General features: G+C 40.3%; 1 long non-coding RNA gene across 1 annotated transcript in view; it reads right to left on the reverse strand.

Annotated features, from left to right (window-relative positions):
• Positions 1-216: 216 nt before the first annotated feature.
• Positions 217-26,599, reverse strand: part of LOC306651642 — a 129,500-nt gene continuing 103,117 nt past the window's right edge. The window contains exon 7 of the long non-coding RNA XR_013761163.1: positions 217-1,475. This is a non-coding gene — a long non-coding RNA (uncharacterized lncRNA). The remainder of the gene's footprint in view (positions 1,476-26,599) is intronic.

Genomic DNA, 26,599 nt, shown 5'->3' on the forward strand with positions numbered 1-26,599 from the left:
GGAAAGGAAACATGATTGATTGAAAAACTTGGTCTTTATAGTGAACAATAGTCATATGTAAAACCAAGTCATGGAAATTTTAAAAAAATACTTTGTGAAAAATGGGACTTTTTCTGGATCATTTAGAGAAAGTCATTTCTAACATCACCATTTGACATGCAGTTGGTGATGTCCAGTTGAAACTCATGTTGAGAAAGTTCAACATCTGGCTGGATTTCGGAAGTAACAACAGAAGGGGAGGTGGCTTAAAGGAAGAATTGCAAGGAACCTCAACAGTGCAAAGAGGCTTTCTTTAGGGTTTGCAGAGGGATGCTTGAGCTTGTGAGAAGAAGGAAAGAACGTGGCTTGGTCTCTGGGCCCAACTGATATCCAGTTTGAGAAATCAGACTGATGGCTGTGGAAACAGCAGTTATGAAGGTACTTGTAGGGCTCAGAGAGAATAATCATATAAAGATAAGAACTGGATGCCAGGCCTGGCAGACTGGAGGGCAGGAGGGAATGGAGGAGCCCCATCCAGGAGTCTGAGTTCACAGCCAACTAAACTGAGAAGGAAAAGACAATTCTCATCCACCCACCCCCATCACATTGGCTACCATCTTGCTTGATATCAGACAGTTTCACTTCATCTCAACTTGGCCAGATCCCACCTTCTCGGATCAGAAGTTGGGTGGCCAGAAATAGACAATAACAATGCTTGAGAGTTTCCTCCATCAGCAGCCTTTTTGAATCCCAAATCACTTCCAAATGTGGCAGCCCAGCAGAGTGCCAAGAGACCTCATTCCCTGCAGCAACTGCACATTCAAGCCGTGATGAATTGTGGGACCCCAAGGCAACATTTGCCAGTGGAGTGGGCCAAGAGGCTGTCACTGCCTCTGGGAGTTAGGAAATCATGGGGAGACACTGGGTTTTCACACCACCTCAACCCAGGCAGACAATCTGCGGTAGAAGGGTGTTGCCTCCTGTCTGGCTTGGGAGAGACTGCGGAAGACCATGTGTCTGAAATTGACAGTGGATCCAACAGTGAGGAAGATGGAAGTGGCATGTGGAATAACCAGAGAGCAAATTCCACCAGCTGCTTGACATCAGTTCCTAGACATCTGCATCGGGGAGCCCCGTCTCAGCTCCAGGCCTTAGAAAAGTGTGAGTGGAATTCAGACTGACTGGCCCAAAATGGGATTTCTCAATAGGCTGTACACATGCACATCTCTGCAGGATTCAAGGAAGGGAGAGAAATCTGGTGGCTGAGGCTGCTGGGAGTCCACGTGGACTTTGGGCTTCCCTTTCCACCTCCCAGATGCCTCATTTGCAGGATGGATGACAGTCATCCTGTGTGCCTTTGGTGGGTGGGCAACTTTACCTGTCCTGGGGGATATAAATGTAGAAATCCATATAATGAACCTTGGTTTCTCTAGAATCCAGGGCAAATTCCTTCAAGAATGATTTTCCTCTGGAAGTGGTCCTCTTCAAAAACGGTTCTACAGGGAGAAGCACAGTCCAGAATTGAAACCTGTCAGACTCCTTCTGTTTTGATTTACATTTTACTCAGGAGAGAAGCAGCAGGAAGGGGAGTACAGTGCTCCAGTCTCACTCCTTACACCCACTTCCAAGCTGTTCCTGAGCAGGCCGTTAACAACCTGGCACTTTCATTCCCTCATCAGCAAAATGGGAGTAATATAGTGGCCACCCATGCAAAAGATGCTGACAGTGAGGAATTTATGGTTTCCTGGGTTTTAAAATCATTACCCTACACCTAGTCTATTGACAGAACATGGGACTTTTTCCAAGAGTGAAGCTCAAAGACTTGAAAAGTAAATAAATGGAGTGTGTTTAAAAGACTAGAGTATCTGTCTTGTGATAGTGATATGGACATGTGTCGTTTTAATTTGGGGGCCTAAAACTCTTGAGAATGCAATGTTTCTTTCATTTTCAATAAATAAAACTTGTTTCCTCTCCCCCATAAGCCTGCACCATAAATCAACCCATTCGTCTTTTGTGCCATAAGAAGGTCCAGAGAACACAGGTCCTAAAAGTACATCCTGTTTCTTGTCTACTTCCCTGCTAAATGGTTCATTTTGGAAACATTTGGAATCCATATGAATGGATCACCTATCCCATCTTCAAGGCATCTGAGTCTCCACGAACAACTTGAGCATGCTCTGCACATCCAGGATAAGGCACAAAGTCAGCTGTAATCAAGGACAAATTGGGGCACTCTAGGATTTTTCTGGTGGGAAGGTAGATGAAGACAGCCTTTGAGGGAGCAACTAGACAAAATTTTCTTACAAGGACTTTACACTGGCAACACACCACCACCAAATATGTATAGGGGACCACTTGGGTACCCACAAGGAAGTCCATATACTGCTCATAGCAGTGAAAAATGGAGACAGCTTAACTGTCTAAATATAGAAAATTATTTGAACTATAATATGTCCATACAGTGGAATAATAGGCAACCAAAATCATAACAATATCAGAAAACCAATATGTAATGAATATATCAGAGCAGTTCTTGTTTAGTTTTAGAAAAGGAATTGACCAGGAATAAACATGAGAGAAACTTTTGGTTGATGGTAATGCCTATACATTGACAGCAGTTTGCATTAGAAAGGTATCTTCATTTGTCAGAACTCTGAATGGGTCACTCAAGATCTGTACATTTCATTGTGTGGAAATTTTCCTTAAGCAAAAGACCAGCAACAAATATTGAACACTAGTTAATTATATGAATGCTGAAGGATTTCAGTGTGATGTATGTTTGTGTCTACAACTTATATGGTACAATGGTCTGAATGTTTGTGACCCCTAGAATTTATGCATTAAAATCTAATCCCTAATGTAATGGTATTAGAGAGTGGGGGGGGGGGCACACCAGAGGCAATTAGGTCACAGAGACTCTGCTATAATGAATGGGATTGGTGCCCTTGTAGAGGAGACCCTAGTGAGATAGCTAGAACACCCACCATGAGAGGATACAGCAAGAAGTCATCATCTCCAGACCAGTAAGTGGGCCCTCACCAGACATAGAATCTACTGGCACTTTGTCCTTGGACTTCCCAGCCTCTAGAACTGTAAGAATAAATGTCTGTTGTTTATTTGTTATCCAGTCTATGGTATTTTGTTATAGCAGTTCAAATAGACTAAGACCCTTGGAATCTGTTATAAAAGATAAGTCAAGTGATGTATAGAGTGATGGAAAAATGAATAGAGAGCTAATAAAGCAAATGTAGAAAAAAACTAATTACAAAATAGAGGTTGCATATATGCAGGTGTTGTAATTTGTAAGCTGTAAGTTGTCAATTCTTTCAACTTATGTTTAAAATTTTTATTGAAAATATAGGAAATAAAATATTTAATGATGCTCACAATGTTATTAAAATATGTTTGATGCCATTTGTTACTAAAATGTTAAAAAGTTATTTCTGAGTATTGGAATTAGCAATACCTTGCTTATATTCTTTGTGGGACAATGTATGTTTGCAATTATAAGTTTCTTTTTTAAATCTCTCCTCTGCTCAAAGTGAAAACTGAGACCAGTGTAATCCACAAGCAGAGTAGACCAGTTCTATATCACCTGTCATAGGAGGGCCACTCAAAACCTTCATTGACAGAAATCATGCAGATGGATTTTGTGATCATAGTCATAAATAAATCCATATTTTTCATGCATTCCTAAGACCTCTGAGGTGTGTTGCTTAGGTGACACTGTTCCTTTATTTGAGACCAATCTGCAGATGGCTTAAAGATAATTATACCTTCCATATTTGGATTCCAAACAGCTACATGAAGTTCCAAATCACATTCCAGGTTTATTTTTTCTTGCTGCTTCCTATGGGAATGCTAAGGCTTGCTTAACATCAAGGGAGGGGAAGGAGCAGAGCCAGTGTACTGAATGTGTAAGTGAGATTCAGATTTCACAAAGCAGAAAAATAATTTGCACACATCATTTTTTATGAGCTATGGAATATGAACATTTGTATTATTTTCTGGTTTGACACTTTTAAGTAGGCTCTGACAATTTCTCCTATTGAATTATAGGCACAAATACTTGTATCCTCTCATTTTAATTTTTAAAATTTTCTGGTTTATATACAGAGAAATTCAATTTTCTTGGCATAAAGTTCTGTAAGTTTTTTTTTGTTGTTGTTACTGGGACTTGAACCCAGGGATGCTTTACCACTGAGCTACACCCCTAGTCCTTTTTTTTTTTTTTTTTTTTTGAGACAAGGTCTCACTAAGTTGCCGAGGGTCTCATGAAGTTGCTGAGGCCAGCATTTAACTTGTGATCCTCCTGCCTCTGCCTCCTGAATTACTGGAATTACAGATATATGTAGCCACACCCCACCAGCTCTATAAGCTTTGACAAATGCTTAGTCATGTAACCACACTGTAATTAAGATGCATTCTTTTTCCCCAAGAAGTACAAATATAAATATTCAAGTCTGGCTGCATCAAGTTTTTGAAATGTTCTCTTTCTGCTGAGACTGGAGAACTAGGGGCTATATAACTTGAAAATTTCCTGAAAAACAGCATTTGGAGTATTATCTTGGGAATATTTATATTCTTGAAACAAATCAGATTGCAGAAAAAGCAATTGATTAAAGTGGAGGTGGTGGGGATGGGGGTAGAGGAGAGTCTGCATGAGCATGTAAGATGAAATTTTTGCAATATGAGTTCAAAAGCAAAACGTTGAGCACAACTGCATGGCTCAGGGAATCCTAGTGTATCAACAAAGGTGTTTAATTAGAGTATGAATACTGAGGCCAAACTTTCTTTGCCTGAATTTTGCTTGGCCACTTTCTAGCTGTATGACCTTGGGGGGAAAATGCTTCATCTCTGTGCTTTAGTTTTCTCATTTGTAAAATTGGTTATAATAACACCTACTTTCATAAGGGCATTGTAAGGATTAAATAAGAATTTAGGTACATGGTAGGCAATCAATAAACCATTATTATCTTCATTATCACTATATATCATTAAATCCTTTTTTTGTGCATATATGATGTTTCAATTGCATATGCTGATTCAGTCACATGAAAGCAACACTGGAAAGGTCAGGAGATGAAAGTTTGCATCTGGCATCAAGGCAATGTTTCAGTGGAAAATTCTACCAAGAGAAAAGTCTAGTGGGGAAAACCCCCAAAGCTTTGGCTCCAGGGCAAAAAGGAAACTAGTTGGCACACATTCTCTTTAAGACACTTGACAAGCCACACATGCCCACTATGCCTGATGTGGAGCTGGGGTGGACAGAGCAAGTGTTCAAGAATGTCCTACCTAGGAATGCCATTGCCCCACTGCATCAGGTTGGCCTGGTGTTATGATTTGGATATGAGCTGTCCCCCAAAATCTCATATGTGAGACAATGCAAGAAGGCTCAGAGGAGAAATAATTGGGTTATCAGAGTCTTAACCCAATTAGCAAACTAATCCCCTGATTGGGATTAATTGTACAGTAACTGAAGTGCAAGGGTGTGGCTGTAGGGGTGGAAATTGGGATGTAGCTTCAGAGTAGAGACTCTCTCTCTCCCTCTCTGCTTTCTGATCATCATGTGAGATGCTTCCCTCTGCCACATTCTTCCACCATGATTGTCATCTTTACCTTGAGCCCCAAGGAATGGGCCCTTCTGTCTATGGACTGAGACCTCTGAAACTATGAGCCCTCAAACAAACTTCTACTCCTTTAAAATTGTTCTGGTCAGATCTTTGAGTCACAGCAGTGGGAAAAACTGTCTAAAACACCTGGGAAGATGGAGGAGGGGACCTGTTAGGCAGGGATGCTCTGTGCAGCTTAGAAATACTGGCCTTGAACAAGACTGGTTTCTCAGAAGGAAAGAAAGACAGGTCTTCTGTAAACAGACACATTACACCCCAACTCAGGACTGCGGACTTGCTTATCAAAAGACTCAGTGTAGGATTTGAGGGAGAAGCTGTGCTCATTGCTTATCATATTTCTCTAGACGCTAAAATCTCAAATCTCACTGTGACTTCAAAAACAATTCTAGGAAATTGACCTTAGGGAAGAGAAGGCTTCACCACCTGTGTTTGTGGACTTGATGATTGGGCTGGCTTGGGCTTATCAGCACCCCCAACCCTTTCTGTCACTCTCTGAAGCCCAGATCCTATCTACTCCCAGCGACTAGCCTTGCTCCCCACAGTTCCCCACCCTGGAGCCTCCAGACTAGGCACCCCTCCTGTTCCACTCACCTTGCCACCATGCTCCTCTGGCATAGAGGCCCCAGACTCCCATTCTTTCTGAACTTTGTTTCTTCCTGTAAACCACCTGCCTTCTCTTCCTCCCTAGCACTTCCTACTTCTTGTTCCCATCTACAATCCAGTTGTATGCTTGAATTGACAACCTGTCACTCCAGACCCTGTGCCACTGCATCCCTCTACATACTGAAGCACAATGTGGGGAAATGCAGAGTGAGGATTCCAGCCAAGGGCCTGGCACTGAAGGACACCCAAAACAGGGATAGGGGCTGGACTTGGACATAGCAAGGCAAAGAGGCTGTAACAGACAGGCTTCTAATACTGTGTCCCTTCCACCTTGGTTTCTGGCATGTGAAGAGTTTCTCATTGTGGAACGTTGGGCCTCTGTCTTACCTAACTCTAGTTACACTAGGCAAAAATGCTAGATTAGAATTTATGACCTTGGATATATATGGATGCTTGTGTGTTCATGTGTGTGTGTGTCTCTCTCTCTTTGTGTTTATATTTATGTGTGGCCTATTTGGTTTTCTGTGTTTTGGGGGGTATTTGGGTTTCTGTATGGGTAACCATATTTATTTTTAATATAAAGGGAAATTGACCTCCCAGTAAGGCCATCAGAAATTCTTCACAAGGTAGAATTGTGGCTTTTTTTCTTTTTTGTAGCAGGGATTGAACCCAGGAGAGCTTAATCACTGAGCCACATCCCCAGCCATTTTTATTTTTTATTTTGAGACAGAATCTCGCTAAGTTATTTTGGGCCTCACTAAATTGCTGAGGTTAGCTTTGAACTTGCAATCCTCCTGCCTCAGCAGCCCACTAGGATTACTGGTGTGTACCACTTTGCCTAGCTCATTTTTATTTGAATTTGACAAATGCATTCAAATTAGGGGCATCAGACAAAGCAAAAATGAGCCTAGTTAGATAAACATCACTGTTTTTTATGTGTTATGAAAGCAGATAGTCCTAAATTTCCAGCTACACATTGGGCATTTTATGCAATTGAGAATACAGTGGTAAGAAAACTCTATTCTTGCTCTTCTGTTATCTTTTGCTATATAACAAAACACCCCATAACTCAGTGGTGTAACCACTCATTTGAATGTAAATAACCATTTGATTCTGCCCAAGGAATTTGTGTGGGGCAAATGGAAGGTAGCTTGTCTCTGTTCTTCCATGACTAAGGCCTCAACTTGGGACACTTGACTAGGACTGATTCCAGTTACAGGAGGTTGGGGTCATGTGGAGGCATCGTCACTCACACTGAAAGAATGACAGAAGGGTGAGACTTCTGACCAGAACACCTACACAAGGCCTCTCTATGTGGTTTGTGCTTCCTCACAGCATGGTGACCTCAGCATCTCTGCACATTCCACATGTCTCAAGACTCCAATGTCCCAGTGTGCAAATTGAAATTGCATGTCCTATCATGACCCAATCTTGGAAGCTCCATGACAACACAACCCTTTTTTATGTGATGGCAGGTGAAATTAAACAGAATTATTATTAGAAAACAAGAATAAGGTGAAGATGGACACCACTAACAAACATCCTCAAGAAAATCTTTATGATTTAATTCTACATCAATGCAGATATGTTATCCAAGTAATCATGGATGTGCTTTTAAAACCCAAAGTTAGAACAAAGGAAAATTAATCCCCAGGTCTGTGGAGTTTCTCCTTGAACTATAGAAGGCTAGCTACTCAAAAGACATGGCTTCTGGAAGGTCATGTGACCATAAGCATGCCAGTCACAGAAGTACCCTCAGCCCATCTGGATTTGCGCCACACTAACTACACAGCAGCCAAGCCCAGGTCGTACCAGGACCCATGTTCTCAAAGGAAGGTGTATATGTGTGTGTATTTGTGTGTGTGTGTGTGTGTGCTTTTTACAACAGAGCTGAGAATGTAATATCAGTCTTCTGAAAGATGGAGAAAAGGTGATTTTCCAGTTTAAAATCCAGCCTGAGAGTTATAAAGAATACAAGTCACAATAAATGTTGGTGAGGACATGGGGGGGAGGTACTCTTGTACATTACTGGTGGAACTGCAAACTGGTGCAACCACTATGGAAAACAATATGGAGATTCCTTAGAAAACTTGGAATGAAGCCACAATTTGACCCAGTTATCCCACTCCTTGGTCTATACACAAAGGACTTAAAAACGCATACTATAGTGACACAGCCACATCAATGTTTATAGCAGCTCAACTCACAATTGCCATAATGTGGAAACAACATAGGTGTCCCTCAACAGGATGAATGAATAAAGAAAATGTATGTATATACATACACACACACACACACACAACAGAATATTACTCAGCCATAAAAAAGAGTGAAATTATGGCATTTGCCAGTAAATAAATGGAACTGGAAAATATCATTCTAAGTGAAATAAGCCAATCCTCCACCCCAAAAAAAACAAAGGCCAAGTGTTCTCTCTAATTTGTGGATGCTAACCCAAAACAAGGGAGGTCGGGGAGGGAAATAGAGAAATCAATTGGACTAGACAAAGGGAAATGTAGGGAAGGGAGGGAAGAGCGGAATAGGAAAGACAGTAGAATTAATTGGACAAAACTTTTCTAGCCTTGTATTTGTATACATGACCATGGTAACTCCACATCATGTACAACCACAAAAATAGGATCCTAAATAGACTAAGTTATACTTTATGTATATATATTTTTTTCAGCCAAAATACAGTCTACTGTCATGAGTAACTAAAAATAAAAAATAATGATTTTTTTTTAAATCATAAAACCCAGCATGAGTAACTGTTTACTTTTCTGGGGGGTACACTGTATTGTTCATTTGTGTTTTTATTAGTGCATTATAGCTCTGGGTAATTTGGGGGCTTATCCTGGCATGATCATACATTCATGGAGTATAAATTGTTCCATTTTAGTCCCCAGTATTTTCCATTTCCCTCTCTTCCTCCCTGCCTCTGATCTCTTTTCTCTACTCTACTGGTGTTCTTCTATTTATTTGTAGTTTTTTTTTTTTAACTGTATGTGTATAGATACACATAAAGGTAAAATTCACTATGGTATATTCATATAACTTCCACATGTGAAAGAAAACATTCAACCCTTGACTTTCTGGATCTGACTTATTTCATTTAGCATGATGTTCCCCAGTTCCATCCATTTACCAACAAATATAATTTCAGTCTTCTGTATGGCTGAGTGAAACTCCATTGTGTATATATACCACATTTTCTTTATCCATTTGTCTGTTGACTGGTGGTACTTTTGACAGTAGGGTGCTAGTTTGGAGAACCTAGAATATGAACCTGTTGAATGACAGAGGATTCAGGCTGAAGTATTCACCAGGCACTCAGAAATCTGAAACTAGATCTGAAAAAAGTTGGCAGAGCCAGATACAGTAACTCACACTTGGCTCTGAGTTAGCCATCTTGAAATTATTAATATTATTTTTGGATTTGTGTTTTATAAGTGAAATCCCATATAACAAGGGGGGCATGTGCCAGGGACTTGGAGCATCATTTCACACATGGTCCCATGCCCAAAATCTGGACCACTAGTCTCCCTTTGTTGCCTCTGACCCATGACCACTGCCACTCTCCACTTGGGGCAATATCCAAGTCATATCATTATGAGACTCTGAGATCCACCATGGCCTTCTGCTCACAGGGGGCACTTGTATGAGGTAAGGAGAGGCAGAATCAAGTGTATACCCCACACCATCTCAGAGCAGGGTGAAGTACCAACACATTTGGCCTCCTGCTCACTGCTGATTCAGGTACCCTGAGTGTTCAGGTATGGAGATTGTAATCACTTGGAATTTACCCCTCTGCTGTGGGTTAGGGCAGCTGTATTCATGAGATGTGGACATTAACTTCCCTACCCCCACATTTTTTATCTTACCCTACGTGCACAAATTCAGTTGCTGGCCCAGCATGCACTATTGGGTCAGCTTAGAAGTTCATCACAAGTCATCAATTGTTAAAATACTGAGAAACCTGTAATTTTCATGAATCAGAGCAGATCTGAGCTTTCTCAACCTGCTCACTTGCTTTCCATAAGGAGAGGAAGGGGAAAAGTCACAGTCTGTTGTTGACCTTGAAGAAAATCTTGAGGAAGAAGGTCTGGAAGATGCATTCCTGCAGGAGGTAAGAAGTGCAAAGGTTCAAGGGATGGTCTCTCAGCTGCAGCTGATGTCAGAGCTGGCTGGGGGGAGATGGGTCAGGCACTTGGAGGAATATTTTCAGTAGAGTGGAAGGAGAAACCAGATGGGAAGGCTGATGCCAAAGTGGAGTTCCACTTAGAAGCAGAAGGAAGGAAAGAGAACAAGGTGTCAAAGATTTCATGGAGTTGGGGAGAACCTGGACAAAGAAGACCTGGAGGAGAAGGAGGATCTGAGATAGACAAGGGATGCAGGGGACGTTGTGTGGTGACACTCAGCTCCTCCTTCCAGACTCGATAACCTATGGGAGACAGGATGTTATCAGGGAATTTCCACTGTCACTCTTCAGAATCTGGGTAAGAGAACCATCTAGACTACACTCAAATCCCTTCTCAGGCTTTCTCAAGTCCATCAAGTGGTTGCTGAAGAAGTGCAAAGCATGACCATTTGACCAGTACAGGAAATTTGCAAGGGCCATTCTTATCTTTTTTTTTTTTAAATTTAATCCAACATATTTATTTTTCTTATTTTTTTATTATTTTTTTATTTTTTTTAATTGTAAACAAATGGGATACATGTTGTTTCTCTGTTTGTACATGGCGTAAAGGCATACCATTTTTGTAATCATAAATTTACATAGAACAATGTTGTTTGATTCATTCTGTTATTTTTCCATTCCCCCCACCCCTCCCACCCCTCTTTTCCCTCTATACAGTACTTCCTTCCTCCATACTTGCCCCCCTCCCTAACCCTAACACTAACCCTTCCCTCCCCCCATTATGTGTCATCCTCCACTTATTAGCGATATCATACGTCCTTTGGCTTTTTGAGATTGGCTTATCTCACTTAGCATGATATTCTCCAATTTCATCCATTTGCCTGCAAATGCCATAATTTTATCATTCTTTATGGCTGAGTAATATTCCATTGTATATATATACACCACAGTTTCTTTATCCACTCATCAATTGAAGGGCATCTAGGTTGGTTCCACAGTCTGGCTATTGTGAATTGAGCAGCTATGAACATTGATGTGGCTGTATCTCTGTAGTATGCTGATTTTAAGGCCTTTGGGTATAGGCCAAGGAGTGGGATAGCTGGGTTAAATGGAGGGTCCATTCCAAGTTTTCTAAGGAATCTCCACACTGCTTTCCAGAGTGGCTGCACTAATTTGCAGCCCCACCAGCAATGTATGAGTGTACCTTTCTCCCCACATCCTCGCCAACACCTGTTGTTGCTCGTATTCTTGATAATCGCCATTCTAATTGGGGTGAGATGGAATCTTAGGGTGGTTTTGATTTGCATTTCTCTTATTACTAGAGATGTTGAACATTTTTTCATATGTTTGTTGATTGCTTGTAGATCTTCTTCTGTGAAGTGTCTATTCATTTCCTTAGCCCATTTGTCGACTGGATTATTTGAATTCTTGGAGTAGAGTTTTTGAGTTCTTTATAGATTCTGGAGATTAGTGCTCTATCTGAAGTATGATTGGCAAAGATATTCTCCCACTCTGTAGGCTCTTTCTTCGCATTGCTGATAGTTTCCTTTGCTGAGAGAAAGCTTTTTAGTTTGAATCTATCCCAGTGGTTGATTCTAGCTTTTATTTCTTGTGCTATGGGAGTCCTGTTAAGGAAGTCTGGTCCTAGACCAACAAGGTGAAGATTTGGACCTACTTTTTCTTCTATAATCTGCAGGGTCTCTGGTCTGATTCCGAGGTCCTTAATCCATTTTGAGTTTAGTTTTGTGCATGGTGAGAGATATGGGTTTAGTTTCATTCTGTTGCATATGGATTTCCAATTCTCCCAGCACCATTTGTTGAAGAGGCTATCTTTTCTCCATTGCATATTTTGGGCACCTTTGTCTAGTATGAGAAAATTGTATTTATTTGGGTTTCTGTCCGTGTCCTCTATTCTATACCATTGATCTACCTTTCTATTTTGGTACCAATACCATGCCATTTTTGTTACTATTGCTTTGTAGTAGAGTTGAAGATCTGGTATTGCAATACCCCCTGTTTCACTCTTCCTGCTAAGGATTGCTTTAGCTATTCTGGGTTTCTTATTCTTCCAGATGAATTTCATAATTGCTTGCTCTATTTCTGTAAGGTACGTCATTGGGATTTTAATTGGAATTGCATTGAATTTGTATAGCACTTTAGGTAGTATGGCCATTTTGACAATATTAATTCTTCCTATCCAAGAACATGGAAGATCTTTCCATCTTCTAAGGTGTTCTTTAATTTCTTTCTTTAGTGTTGCAAGTTCTCATTGTAGAATCTCACCTCTTTTGTGAGATTGATTCCCAAGTATTTTATTTTTTTCGAGGCTATTGTGAATGGGGTAGTTTTCCTAATTTCTCTTTCTGAAGATTCATCACTTATGTATAAAAATGCGTTGGATTTATGGGCATTGATCTTGTAACCTGCTACTTTACTGAATTCACTTATGAGTTCTAAGAGTTTTCTGGTGGAATTTCCAGGTTCCTCTAAATATATAATCATGTCATCAGCGAACAGGGATAGTTTCAGTTCTTCTTTTCCAATTCGTATCCCTTTAATTTCTTTGGTTTGTCTAATTGCTCTGGCTAGAGTCTCAAGAACAATGTTGAATAGAAGTGGTGAAAGAGGGCATCCCTGCCTTGTTCCAGTTTTTAGGGGGAATGCTTTCAGTTTTTCACCATTTAGAATGATATTAGCCATGGGCTTAGCATAAATGGCCTTCACAATGTTAAGGAATGTTCCCACTATCCCTATTTTTTCTAGAGTTTTGAGCATGAAGGGGTGCTGTATTTTATCAAATGCTTTTTCTGCATCTATTGAAATAATCATGTGATTCTTGACTTTAAGTCTATTGATATGATGAATTACGTTTATTGATTTCCTGATGTTGAACCAACCTTGCATCCCTGGGATGAAACCCACTTGATCATGGTGCACTATCTTTTTAATATGTTTTTGTATGCGATTTGCTAAAATTTTGTTGAGAATTTTTGCGTCGATGTTCATTAAGGATATTGGTCTGAAATTTTCTTTCCTTGATGAGTCTCTGTCTGGTTTAGGTATCAGTGTGATATTGGCTTCATAGAATGAGTTTGGGAGGGTTCCCTCCTCTTCTATTTTATGGAATACTTTGAGGAGTATTGGAATGAGCTCTTCTTTAAAGGTTTTGTAGAACTCGGCTGAGAACCCATCTGGTCCCGGACTTTTCTTTGTTGGTAGGCTTTTGATGACTTCTTCTATTTCAGTACTTGAAATTGGTCTATTTAAATTGTTTATGTCCTCCTCGTTCAGTTTAGGCAATTCATATGTCTCTAGAAACCTGTTGATGTCTTCGAAATTTTCTATTTTGTTGGAGTATAGATTTTCAAAATAGCTTCTAATTATGTTTTGTATTTCAATCCTGTCTGTTGTGATATTTCCTTGTTCATTCCGAATTTTAGTGATTTGGGTTTTCTCTCGTCTTCTCTTTGTTAGTGTGGCTAAAGGTTTATCAATTTTGTTTATTTTTTCAAAGAACCAACTATTTATTTTGTCAATTTTTTGTATTGTTTCTTTTCTTTCAATTTCATTGATTTCAGCTCTGAGTTTCACTATTTCCTGTCTTCTACTACTTTTGGTGCTTGTCTGTTCTTCTTTTTCTAGGGCTTTGAGCTGTAGTGCTAGGTTGTTTATTTGTTGAGTTTTACTTCTTTTATTAAGTGCACTCCATGAAATAATTTTTCTCTAAGTACTGCTTTCATAGTGTCCCAGAGATTTTGATATGATGTTTCTTTGTTCTCATTTACCTCTAAGAATTTTTTAATTTCCTTCCTAATATCTTCTGTTATCCATTCATCATATAATAGCATATTGTTTAATCTCCAGATGTTGGAATAGTTTCTGTGTTTTACTCTTTCATTTATTTCTAACTTCAATCTATTATGATCTGATAGAATACATGCTAGTGTCTCTATCTTCTTGTATTTGCTAACATTAGCTTTGTGGCATAATATATGGTCTATTTTAGAGAAGGATCCATGTGCTGCTGAGAAGAAAGTGTATTCGCTCTTGGTTGGATGGTATATTCTATAAATGTCCGTTAAGTCTAAATTATTGATTGTGTTATTGAGATCTATGGTTTCTTTGTTCAATTTTTGTCTGGAAGATCTGTCCAGTGGTGAGAGAGGCGTGTTAAAATCACCTAGTATTATAGTGTTATCGTCTATTTGGTTTCTGAAATTGAGAAGGATTTGTTTGACATACATGGATGAGCCACTGTTTGGGGCATAGATGTTTATGATTGTTATATCTTGCTGATTTATGCTTCCCTTAAGCAGTATGAAATGACCTTCTTTATCCCTTCTGACTAACTTTGGCTTGAAGTCCACATTATTGAAAATGAGGATGGATACTCCAGCTTTTTTGCTGAGTCCATGTGCATGGTATGTTTTTCCCCATCCTTTCACCTTTAGTCTATGGGTATCTTTTTCTATGAGGTGAGTCTCTTGCAGGCAACATATTGTTGGATCTTTCTTTTTAATCCAGTCTGCCAGTCTATGTCTTTTGATTGATGAATTCAGGCCATTAACATTCAGGATTATTATAGAGATATGATTTGGTTTCCCGGTCATTTGGTTCATTTTTTAAATTTTATTTATTTATTTGTTTGACACAACTTGTTTCCTCCTTTATTTGACAATTCCTTTAGGATAATTCCTCCCTTTGCTGATTTGCTTCTTTGTTTTTCATCTCTTCCTCATGGAATATTTTGTTGAGAATGTTCTGTAATGCTGGCTTTCTTTTTGTAAATTCTTTTAGCTTTTGTTTATCATGGAAGAATTTTATTTCATCGTCAAATTTGAAGGTAAGTTTTGCTGGGTATAAGATTCTTGGTTGGCATCCATTTTCTTTCAGGGCTTGAAAAGTGTTGTTCCAGGCCCTTCTGGCTTTTAGGGTCTGGATTGAAAAATCTGCTGATATCCGTATTGGTTTCCCCCTGAATGTAATTTGGTTCTTTTCCCTCACAGCCTTTAAAATTCTGTCTTTATTTTGTATGATAGGTATTTTCATTATAATGTGCCTTGGTGTGGGTCTGTTGTAATTTTGTGTATTTGGAGTCCCATAAGCCTCTTGAACTTGATTTTCCATTTCATTCTTCAGATCTGGGAAATTTTCTGATATTATTTCATTGAATAAATTGTTCATTCCTTTTGCTTGTTTCTCTAGGCCTTCCTCAATCCCAATAATTCTTAAATTTGGCCTTTTCATGATAACCCATAGTTCTTGTAGATTCTGTTCATGATTTCTTACCATCTTCTCTGTTTGTTCAACTTTGTTTTCAAGGTTAAATATTTTGTCTTCAATGTCTGAGGTTCTGTCTTCCAGGTGTTCTATCCTATTGGATATGCTTTCTATGGAGTTCTTAATTTGGTTTATTGTTTCCTTCATGTCAAGGATTTCTGTTTGTTTTTTTTTTTCAATATCTCTAACTCTTCATTGAAATGATCTTTTGCTTACTGTATTTGCTCTTTTAACTGTCGATTGGTGCGATCATTCAATGCTTGCATTTGCTCTTTCATCTCATCATTCAGTGCATGCATTTGCTCTTTCATCTCCTCGTTTGCTTCTCTGATAATTTTAATTATGTACATTCTGAACTCCTTTTCTGTCATTTCTTCTGCCATGCTGTCATTGGGTTTTATTGATGTAACATCTAGATTTGTTTGCAGCATTTTCTTTCCTTGTTTTCTCATATTGTTCAGGTATCAGTGGACCGCTGAGATATTGCAGATTTCCTCTATTGACTTACAATGTCCTTGAAGATTTCTATATATATCCCCCCTTAGCCTTCAATTGGCTGAAGTCTTGGAGGAAGTTGATAATGCGGTGCTCCACAAGGAAGCTGCCTCTCTAGGAGTGGTGGCCTTCAGGTGGGGTATATTCCCTGCTAGTGGGCAGAGGTGCCTCCACTTGTTGACCAATGGTCATCCAAAGGGGAACTAGGCTGCGGGCTGAGGCAAGGCCTGTTTGGGCCTGAGTCTCTGGTTTTACCTTCCTTGTGGGGAAACCTCACCCGCCAGGGAAGACTCACCCAGTGGGGAGGTCTCGCTGGTCAGTTCCCTCCTAGAGGTTCACCTCAATTTACAGCTACCGCCTGGGCTGGGCTGCCTTCCTCTGCAAAGTTCCCAGGGGCCCGGCCCCACCTCCTGGGCCTGGGAGCCTCACCCTTCGCAGATGAATCTCCTTAGGCTGCCCCTCCTCAGAGAATCTGCCCGCAGTCCTGGAACCTTTGCTCCGCCCCAAAGCCTGTCTCTGTGCGGCTCTTCCACCCAGAAGCCTCCTAGATCCTGGGACCCTGCTCTGCACCTAATCACCTGGCTATGTGGCCCCCTCCTCTGAGCAGCCATCTGGGGCCCCGTACAATCGCTGTGAGTCCCAGAGACCCACCACATGCCTCTTCCTCCAGACAGCCGCCCAGTATTCTAGTGCGGTCACTAGGAGTCCAAGCAACTCACTGCGTGCCTCCTCCTCCCACCAACCACCCGTAGCCCCGGGCAATCAATCACTCCGAGTCGAAGTGACCCTCCCTGTTCCTCCTCCTTCTCCAGATAACCCCCCGGGTGTTCAGGAGCAGTCGCTCTGAATGGCTCTGAATCCACGTGACCCGCTGCTCGCGTCCTCTGGGCAACCGCCCGGAGCTCTGGTGCAGCCACTCGAGACCAAGCGACCCACCGCGCTTCTCCTCCAGGCAGCCCCCCTGTGTTCAGGAGCTGTCACTTTAAGTCCAAACAACTCACCAATCGCCGCCTCCTCTGAGCGGCTGCCTGGAGCTCTAATGCAGTCACTGTGAGTCCAAACGCCCCGCCGTGCTCTTCCTCCTACTCCTCCGGGCAGGCCCCAGTGTTCAGAAGTGGTCTGAGTCCAAACAGCTCGCCACGCAGCCCCTCCTCTGGCAACCACCTGTAGCTCTGGTGTAGTCACTCCGAATCCAAGCGGCCACGCTCCTCCTCCTCTTCGTCCTCAGGGCAGGCCCCAGTGTTCAGAAGCGTTGCTCTAAGTCCAAATAGCTCGCCGCGCAGCTTCTCCTCTGTCAACCGCCTGCAGCTCCGGTACAGTCACTCCGAATCCAAGGGGCCACGCTCCTCCTCCTCCTCCTCAGGGCAGGCCCCGGTGTTCTGAGTCTACACAGCTCTCCTCACCACTCCTCCCCTGGGCAGCAGCCGGAGCCCCAATGGTTGCTCCCAGTCCCAGCGCTGTGCTGAGCGGCCTCCTCTCCGATGCTCCCAGTTGTCCGAGTTCACTGCTCCAGCGGGGGGAGGGGCGTCTCGCCAGCAGCTCTACTTCACAAAGTTCCCTGCATTCCGGGACTACCGTCCCATCCGGGATGCCTCCCCAACGGGAGAGAGTCACCCGGCTGCTTTGAGTTGGTCCCAAGTGTCTCAATATCTCCTCTTTTGAATCCTGAGTCCTGGAGCAACATGAAATGCAGCCACCCTCTAGGCCGCCATCTTGAAACCCTCCAAGGGCCATTCTTTATAGAGTTGCCTGAGGCTCTCCTTGGACTGTGGCTCCACTTCACCTGTAACTACTTTTTGCTTCCTGCCTCACCCTTCTACAGGTGCAGGTTACAAAGGTGCTCCTTAATTAAAAGGTTTGCACATACTACTCCACCTCAGAGTCAGATTCCTGAAGAGGAGCCCTCCTATGACAAATTAGTTCAAGGGCTCTTGTGTGCACAAGATGAACAATGTGGATCTGCGGGATCTCCAGGGCTGGATGGAGGTGCCAGTCTTGTAAGAGAAGCCAGAGTTTCCAGCAGCAGGCCATCGGTCTCAGCCCACTGGCTCTGAACAGCAATATACCTAAAGATCTGCATTCCCAGATTCCCACAGCCCACAGCAGCCACTGGGCCTGCCTGTGCTATCAGTCTCCCCAGTGCTGGCTCCCCAGTGGACTTCAGCACCTAAAAATGAAAGCTGCAAGTAAGCAGTTGTGAGATCTTGAGCTGTTCAAGTTTAATTCTGCTGAAATTACATCTCAGACCTATGGAATTGTCAATGGTGGTGACAAAATCATAACAAAGGGAAATAAACACAAGCAAGTGCAAGATGACACCACATTTGAATCACCCCCAAAAGTCACCCACCAGGCCTGGACCCTCTTGCTCAGTCATGGTTATCAAGAAAAGATGTCATAGGCCTGCCAAAGCTGAATTTCTGATCATGTGGCCCTCTAGGGAGTAAGCGTGGTGCTTTCTCCAACATTTCTTTTTATTTGTTTGTTTGTTTTTGCTTATTATCAATACTGAGGAAGAACAAAAAGCAAGATGCTGTGCAAAAACACAGAATAAATTGACTTTTTATCCAATTTACTTCCTAAATTTATTAATTTTTAAAATAAAAATCATAGGAAGAGCTTTAAAATCTATAATAAAAAAAGCCAAACATCTCAGAAAGAGCTGAGGACATAAGCAAGAAACATACCTGAGGAATACAGGGAATAGGCAATACAAAGTTCTAGCCAAAAAATTAAAACAACATTGTGCCAGAATTTTCTATCATGTTAGCAACAAGTTAAAAAATGGAGGCGACCCAGTGTCATGGGTGAAGAGTACAGGATGCTACTGTATAATTCCATGGGTGTGAGCTGCCTTGGCATTGAGCTAAGAAAGGCAGGCTTTTGAAAGTGTGCTAGGGATAGCATCACCCATGACCTGGAAAGATCTGGCCACAAGGACACTCATCATAACACAGCTTGCAGTAGTGAAAACTGGAACCAAATGTACTTTACAGTACTGGTGAAATCAATCAAAGTACCTCTACAGTACAGATACAAAAAGGATGCAGTGTACTAGCAGAGTAAAGTAGAATTAAGTAAAGGCTCCAAAATTATACTTCCTGGCTTCAAATTCTACTTCTTCCATACACAGGCTGAGTGACCTTGGGAATTGGTTAATTTTTCTTGGTCCCAGTTTGCTCAGGCATTGGATGAAGACAATCATAGTTTTGTGTCAAGGAGTCAAGGAGATAATACTAAAAAATGCTTACCAGAGGATTTACTCAATAACTGTCAAATAGCAATAGTGTTATCACCAATATGTAAAGATACTATAGTTCAGTGTTTGAAAAGATATAAAGTTTACCAACTAGGTTCAACAAATGAGACCTTGTTAAACAGAGGAAAAGAAAAAAGAAAAAGAAAAATATACTTGAGTCTTGCAGGACTATCAAATTATATGGAAAATGTTAGATGTCAAGAGGAACATTTGGGTATAAATAAAATATTTCACCTGAATACCTTCAACTTGGGTTTTATCACTATTTTTCTTGGAAAAAAAAATCATTTTCCTATTCTTTGCCCATGTTGGTGTTTCCTTGTGGTCAGAAGTGCTTAGAGATTCTTAGAAGAACATGATGGTGACTCAGGTGAAATTTTCCAGAAGAGGTGTTATCTTGAACTTTTGATAAGCAAACATCTTTGAAAAAGTTGTGACTCCTGGATGATTAACCTACAAGCAGGTCAGAATATGATCCATGTAAGCAATTTCATCCTCCGTTGGTATCACCAACCATTTGTAGGAGACAGTTTGGGCAAGAAAAAGAAAACAGAGCTTTGGTCTAAAGAGTGTGGAAACACAAGTTCTGCAAGGTTGCCAGTCTGGTTCATGGAGTGAGCATCCAGATCTGAATCAATGAGAACAAATAAGAGCAGTAAGCAAATAGAAGACAGGGTCAGTAAGGAGCATCTCATTTAAAAATGAGTTCCACTAAACTGGAAACCCACATGTAGCAGAATGAAATTGAACCCCTACTTCTCACCCTGCACAAAACTCAATCAAAGTAGATCAAAGACCTAGGCATTAGACCAAAAACCCTGAACCTACTACAAGAAAATGTAAGCCCAACACTCTGACTTGTCAGCTCAGGACTCGACTTCCTCAACAAGACTTCTAAAGCACAAGAAGTAAAATCAAGAATGAATAAATGGGATGGTATCAAACTAAAAAGCTTCTTCACAGCAACAGAAACAAGAGAGAGCCTACAGAACAGGAGAAAATCTTTGCCACCTGCACCTCAGATAGGGCATTAATCTTCAGGATAGACAAAGAAATCAAAAAAATTGACACACACACACAACAAACAACCCAATCAATAAATGGGCAAAGGAACTGAACAGGCACTTCATAGAAGAAGAAATATGAATGTCAACAAATATATGAAAAAATGTTCAGCATCTCTAGATGTATTTCTCTATAAGAGAAATACAAATTAAAACCAGGTGAGATTCCATCTCATTCCAGTCAGAATGGCAATTATCAAGAATACAAGTGACGTTAAATGTTGGTGAAAATGTGGGGGAAAAGTTACACTCATACATTGTAGTGGGACTGCAAATTGGTGAAACCACTCTGGAAAGCAATATGGAGATTCCTCAGAAAACTTGGAATGGAATCACCATTTGACATCATATAGTGATTTGGCCACTTCAAAGTTTATAGCAACTCAATTCATAATATTTAAGCAAAATATTGGAGCCAAATTAGGTGCCCTTCAACAGATGAATGGATAAAGAAAATGTGGTATTCCATTGTGTATATTACTTAGCCATAAAGAAGAACGAAATTTTGGAATTTGCCAGTAAATGAATGGAATAGAAGACCATTATACTAAGTGAAATAACCCAAAACACTAAAGGCTGAATATTCTCTCTGATATGTAGATGCTAACACACAATATCAGCAGTGGGACAAAGATAGAAGTTAATTGGATTAGACAAAGGGGAATGAAGAGAAGGGAATGGGGATGAATGTACAGTACAATGAATCAGACATAACTTTCCTATGTTCACATATGAATATTTGACCAGTAACCCTCTAGTATGTTCAACCATAAGAATGGAATCCTAATTAAAATAAGTTATACTCCATGTATGTATAATATGTTAAAATACAGTTTACTCTCTCATGTGTATCGAAAAAGAACAACAAAAAAATAAATTACCAAAAAAAAAAAAAAAATGAGTTCCACTGTTTGTGGAGGTCGCACAAGAAACACTGTGTTGTATAAAGGGTAGAAACAGATGCTAATCCTACTTATAATTCATAGAAACAATGCACCAATGACAGTTAATTTTGCTCCATAGAGGTAAATAACCAGCAATTTCTTGGGAACCAAGATTGAAAATTTTTTGGTACTTAAAGTTGGCTGCACCTGCATTTTCAATCATACCATTAAGAAGATTATTGTTACACTTATAGAAACTCAAGATGGATTAGATCCCTCTGGGGCACCATATTGGGTGAACACAACTTCAAAGAGACCAGGTCAACAGGAGCATGTCCCGTAGTCACCTATTTGAACCTCATATAGCCACAGATCAAATGCAGAAGCAATTATGAGAATACAGCTATTTTTTGTTATGCTTAACAAAAATAATTTGAAAAAATATAAAAACAATTGCACTCCTTTCACTAATTTTATTTTTGTTTTGGATAGTGGTTATTTGTTATAAATTGACTTATGTGAGCATGAAATGGAATTATTATTCTTATTTTCAGAACATAAGTACATTAAAATTTTTAATTTAAATTTCTAAAACAGTATGTTTATGTAGAGAACACACACACACATAAACACAAATTCTTTAAGACCTTTTATTTTAAGGGTACAATGAGATTCTAAGAACTGCCTATCATGGTCAGTCATTCTGACTCTCCAAGATGATGGTTTTGTTTCTCATTTCCCTGAAAACATAAAATCAATAAAAAGAGAGGAAAACTGCCTCATATTCCTACAACCAAACTTCCTGGCCAGCAACATCCATCCCACATGCCATCCTTCATTCCAGTTTCATGCATAAATTTATCCATCTCCTACCCAAATTTAGTCCCTCTTCTTGTGTCCAGTCTCACTGCAGGTCCCAAGTGGGTAAGGGAAAGGGTTCCTGTTGGAGGGATGGACTGGCTGCGAACTAAACATTGTGAAACTTATTTATTGGAATAACAACAGAAGACAGAATTATCTTAAGAGCAGGGGCATGACCAATTGAGTTGTCCAGAGGGGTCTGACTCTAACAGAGGAAGGAACCCTTGGAGCAATTGGTTTATTTATAGAGGTACAGATCAAAAGGGACCTGAAGGAGCTTCTTCAAGAAAAATAGGATAAGAGGTGCAGGTAAGCAAGCCATTTGGCTCTAGCAGGTCACTCCCACATCCAAGGCTTGTATTTGAATTTCAGTGGTGAGCTAACACAGGATAACCACTTGACTCAGGTGGTCTCCACTAGTTATAATAACTGAGAGTTTCTAAGACCAGATCCTCCTGTTTAATGGCCCATCTACCCTTGGTTCTCATACAAGTCATGGATGACTTCCTGCAGTCCAGATCTGTTTCTTCCAAGCATTTTCCCTCCCTCTCCTCTCTCCCTCCTCTCCCCACTACATCCTGGGTTTCTCTTTCAACTCTCCTCATCAGAATACAAAGGTGTTCCAGCATCTCCCTCTTCAGGAGCTTCTGGGACTCCAAGTTCTTCTCTACCTACTCTCCTAATTCCCCACTCACCTTCAGAGCAAACCTCCTTGACAGCATATATTTGATATCTCCATTTCTTTATCTCTCCTTTGTTCTTTAATCCTCACCACTGTTCACCCTTTTTGATGTTGTAATGGATCTTCATTTTGCCAAATACAGTGGACAATATCATACTCAAACTTCAAGAGGTGTTTGCCATGAGCAGAAACCCCCTACCCCATTGAAACACTTGGTTCACATGCTTCTAACATGCCACACTCTCCTGGTTTCCCCTGCCCTCTGACCCTTCTCATCCTCTTCTACTGGGGTGCAGTACCCTGGCTCTTCCCCTCTCTCTCTACACTGCTTCTCTAGTGATCACTGCCCCTTGATTCTGAACACCATCCCTGATGATGAGCATTCCCACATATGCATCTCTGGCTCTTATGTCATCCCTGAGCTCCATACACAATAGCCACTTGCCTCCTTTAGACAAATGCACTTGTCTAATATGCATTTCAAACTCAATATGTACAAGCAAAACTTTCCATTTACTCCAAATCTCTCCCTCCTATGATCTTGCCCTTCCGGAATATGGCACTGCCATACATCCAACGGCTCAGACAAAAGCCTAGGAGTCATTCTTGATTTCTCTCCTCTTTCCACACCTCATACCTAATCTATGAACAAAGTCTAAATCTGGTCACTTCTTGTCACCTCCACACCTGCCACCTTGGTCCAAACTACCACCGTCTCACACATGGACTACTTACAAGAGCTCCCTACTGGTCTTCCTACATATAGCAATTAGATTTAGATTTTTAAACTATAAATCAGAATGTGTCAATGTACTCAAAACCCGAGAGACTTCCATCTGCACTTAGAATCACAGATCATAGCATAGTCCTAAGGTCTATGTGGTCCATACACCCCTCCCCAGGTCTGACTCTCACTGAGATCATTCTCATTATCTTCACTTTGATGACCTCTCTCTCACCTCTCTCTGCACCAGCCACACTGTCTTTCCTTCTTGCTTTCCTGGAACAGACCAACTTTCTCCTTGTTCCATCTCCCAAGAATATTCTTCCTCATATTTTCACATGGCTCACTTCTTTGCATCATTCAAATGTCACCTGCTCAGAGAGCCTTCCCCAAAGATTCTAATAGAACCTCTTCTATTTGTAAGATTACATTCAGCTGCAATTAACACCTTAATACAGACATTTAATAACTCAACTCATAAGACCCATAAGGGAAATAAAATTTACATCACCTGTGATCACACACTGTAAATATTTTTAGAGAATTTTCTTCCAGTCTTTTTCTTATGCAAATGTAATTTATTTCAAATCCTTTCGGGATTATCCTGGGAATACAATTTTATATCTTGGGTTTTCATTTCATATTAAATTATAAATGCTTTTCTAAGTCTTATGCAATGAAGATCTTTGAGCTGTAGGAAATCTTAGAAATTATTTCATTCTGGCCCGTGATGCAAATTTTACTACATAAGGCACCTGAGGGCTGAATTGCTTGAGTTTCTCCAAAATGTTTTAATACCTCAGTGATTTTTCACTCTGATTAAGCTGGTGAAGAGCTAGAAGGGCTGGGCCCATTGGTTGCTTTGTATACACATCAATTAAAGGCGTGTGTCTCTTTGTCCCACAGAAACTGGGCTGCCAGCAGAGCTCTGCTTACTGCTTTGTGACTTTGCTGACAAATATGTCATCCCTCCCCACCTTTCTGTCAACAGCCCTCCCTCTGAAGAGGTGCAAGAGTTAGATAGGATCTGGGCACCAAAGGAAACCTGTCAGACCAGCATGCATGGGAGAAAAGCTGCCTATGCTGCACTGCTCCTGGGGACCTGGGTGTTTTATTGAACTGGCATGTATGTACTTTGGAGGCAGGAGGTACATACAGCACAAGACAGAGAGCATGTCCAGGAAGAGAGCACAGCCAAGACCAAGACAGAATTCATAAGCAAGTTCTGCCACACAGTAATATATCTATAATCCCAAATGGAACATCCTCACTATTTTGAAAGCAGGGCATGGCATCCTTGACAGAATGTGGGATGGGTTAAGGACCTGTTCTGTGGCTATGGGACTAGAGCAAGTTTCTGCTAGGTCTTTAGTTACCTTCTTGGTAAAGGGGGAATGATGGTCCCTGCCTTTTGGAGTCCTAACAGCCATAGCACTCACATTGTTAATCAACAGTAACTGTTCTTACTAAACTTTCCTTTTTCCCTCTGTGAACAATACAAAATGCATGGTAAGGTCTCAATAAATATTGACAGTCAGTCCTCTTCATCCCTAGGTTTTGCATTCACAGATTCAATCAACCATGAATGGAGAAATATATGGGGAAAGGACTTATGCCTATACTGAACAAATGCATGATTCTAGAAAAGTTAGAAGTCAGATCTCTTGAAATAGAAATGTTCACATTCTCTTATTCTATCCCAATTTCTTTTCTTCCCAAATCCTTTTTTTTTAATTAGAAGATTTCATTGATTTTATTTTCCATCCAGATAAATAATATCCTTTCAGATACCATCAGCCATTGTTCTAGGTCATTTTCTTATTAAACAATACTCTTGGTTAAATTATTTTCCTCATTACAGAAGTACAGCTCATTACAAACACTTTGGGAAGAAATAAAATAGAAAAAATAAAAAATAGCCAAAGTGTCAACACCAAACACCAACAGTTATGAACATACTGGTGTATTTCTGTGTAGTCCATTGTGGTCCTATGCAGTATCCAATTTTATTTTAACATTTTCCCCTAATACAATGAAATATACTTTTCCAAAATATTTCCCTCTTGTTCCTCCTGTTGCCAATTTTCCACAATTTTAAAGAATGCTGAAATGAACATAATTGTTCGTAAAACATTCTCTGCTGTTAGGAAAACATGTCTTAGGCTAAGTTCCTAGAAGTGAAATTACTCTTTTAAAGAACAAGAAGATTCTTTTGGTGCACACCATTCAAAAGGCATTCAAAAATCTGTGGAGAAATTTGCAATCTTTCACCAGTTCTGAATATTTTCATGGTAATTGGTAGGTCATGTTATTTTAAATTTTAATTTATTTTGTTTACCAATGAGAATAAATAGTATTAGTTTATTAAATACCTGTGGTTACTCTTTGGTGAATTATCTATTTTTTTCCTTTCCCTATAAATTTTGGAGGATTTAGTGTGATTTTATTATTAAATTATATGACACTATAGTTTAAGGATTAAACTTTTGTCAAATATGTTATAGATTTTTCAGTGTCTTTCTGTCAGCATTTTCATTTTGTTTATACACCCTTTGGGGGATTAGAGATGTTTTAATTTCTATTTTGATAATCTTATATCCTTTTTATTTATGAGCCTCATTAGATTCATCCTCTGAATAACCTTTTTCCATGTAAAGATCAGACAAATGTTCTCTACCCTTTTATTCCAGATTTTCAATCTTTTCTTGATGGGGCGGAAACTTGTTTTTACAAATAATGTAAAAATGTGGTAAAAATGTACAGAAGTTAACATTTGCCATTTTAACCATTTTTAAGTATACAGTTCAGTGGCACTAACTATACTCACAATATCACAACCAACACCAGTATTTCCAAAACATTTCATCCACCAGAAATTCTGTACACAGTAAAGAATTACTCTTAATTTTCCCTGCTCCAGTCACTGATAACCTCCAGTGCACTCTGCACCTCTATGAATTGCCTATACTATTTATTTCATGTAAGTGGAATCATACA

Source organism: Sciurus vulgaris, assembly GCF_902686455.1.
Source record: "Sciurus vulgaris genome assembly, chromosome: 2".
NCBI classification, from domain to species: Eukaryota; Metazoa; Chordata; class Mammalia; order Rodentia; family Sciuridae; genus Sciurus; species Sciurus vulgaris.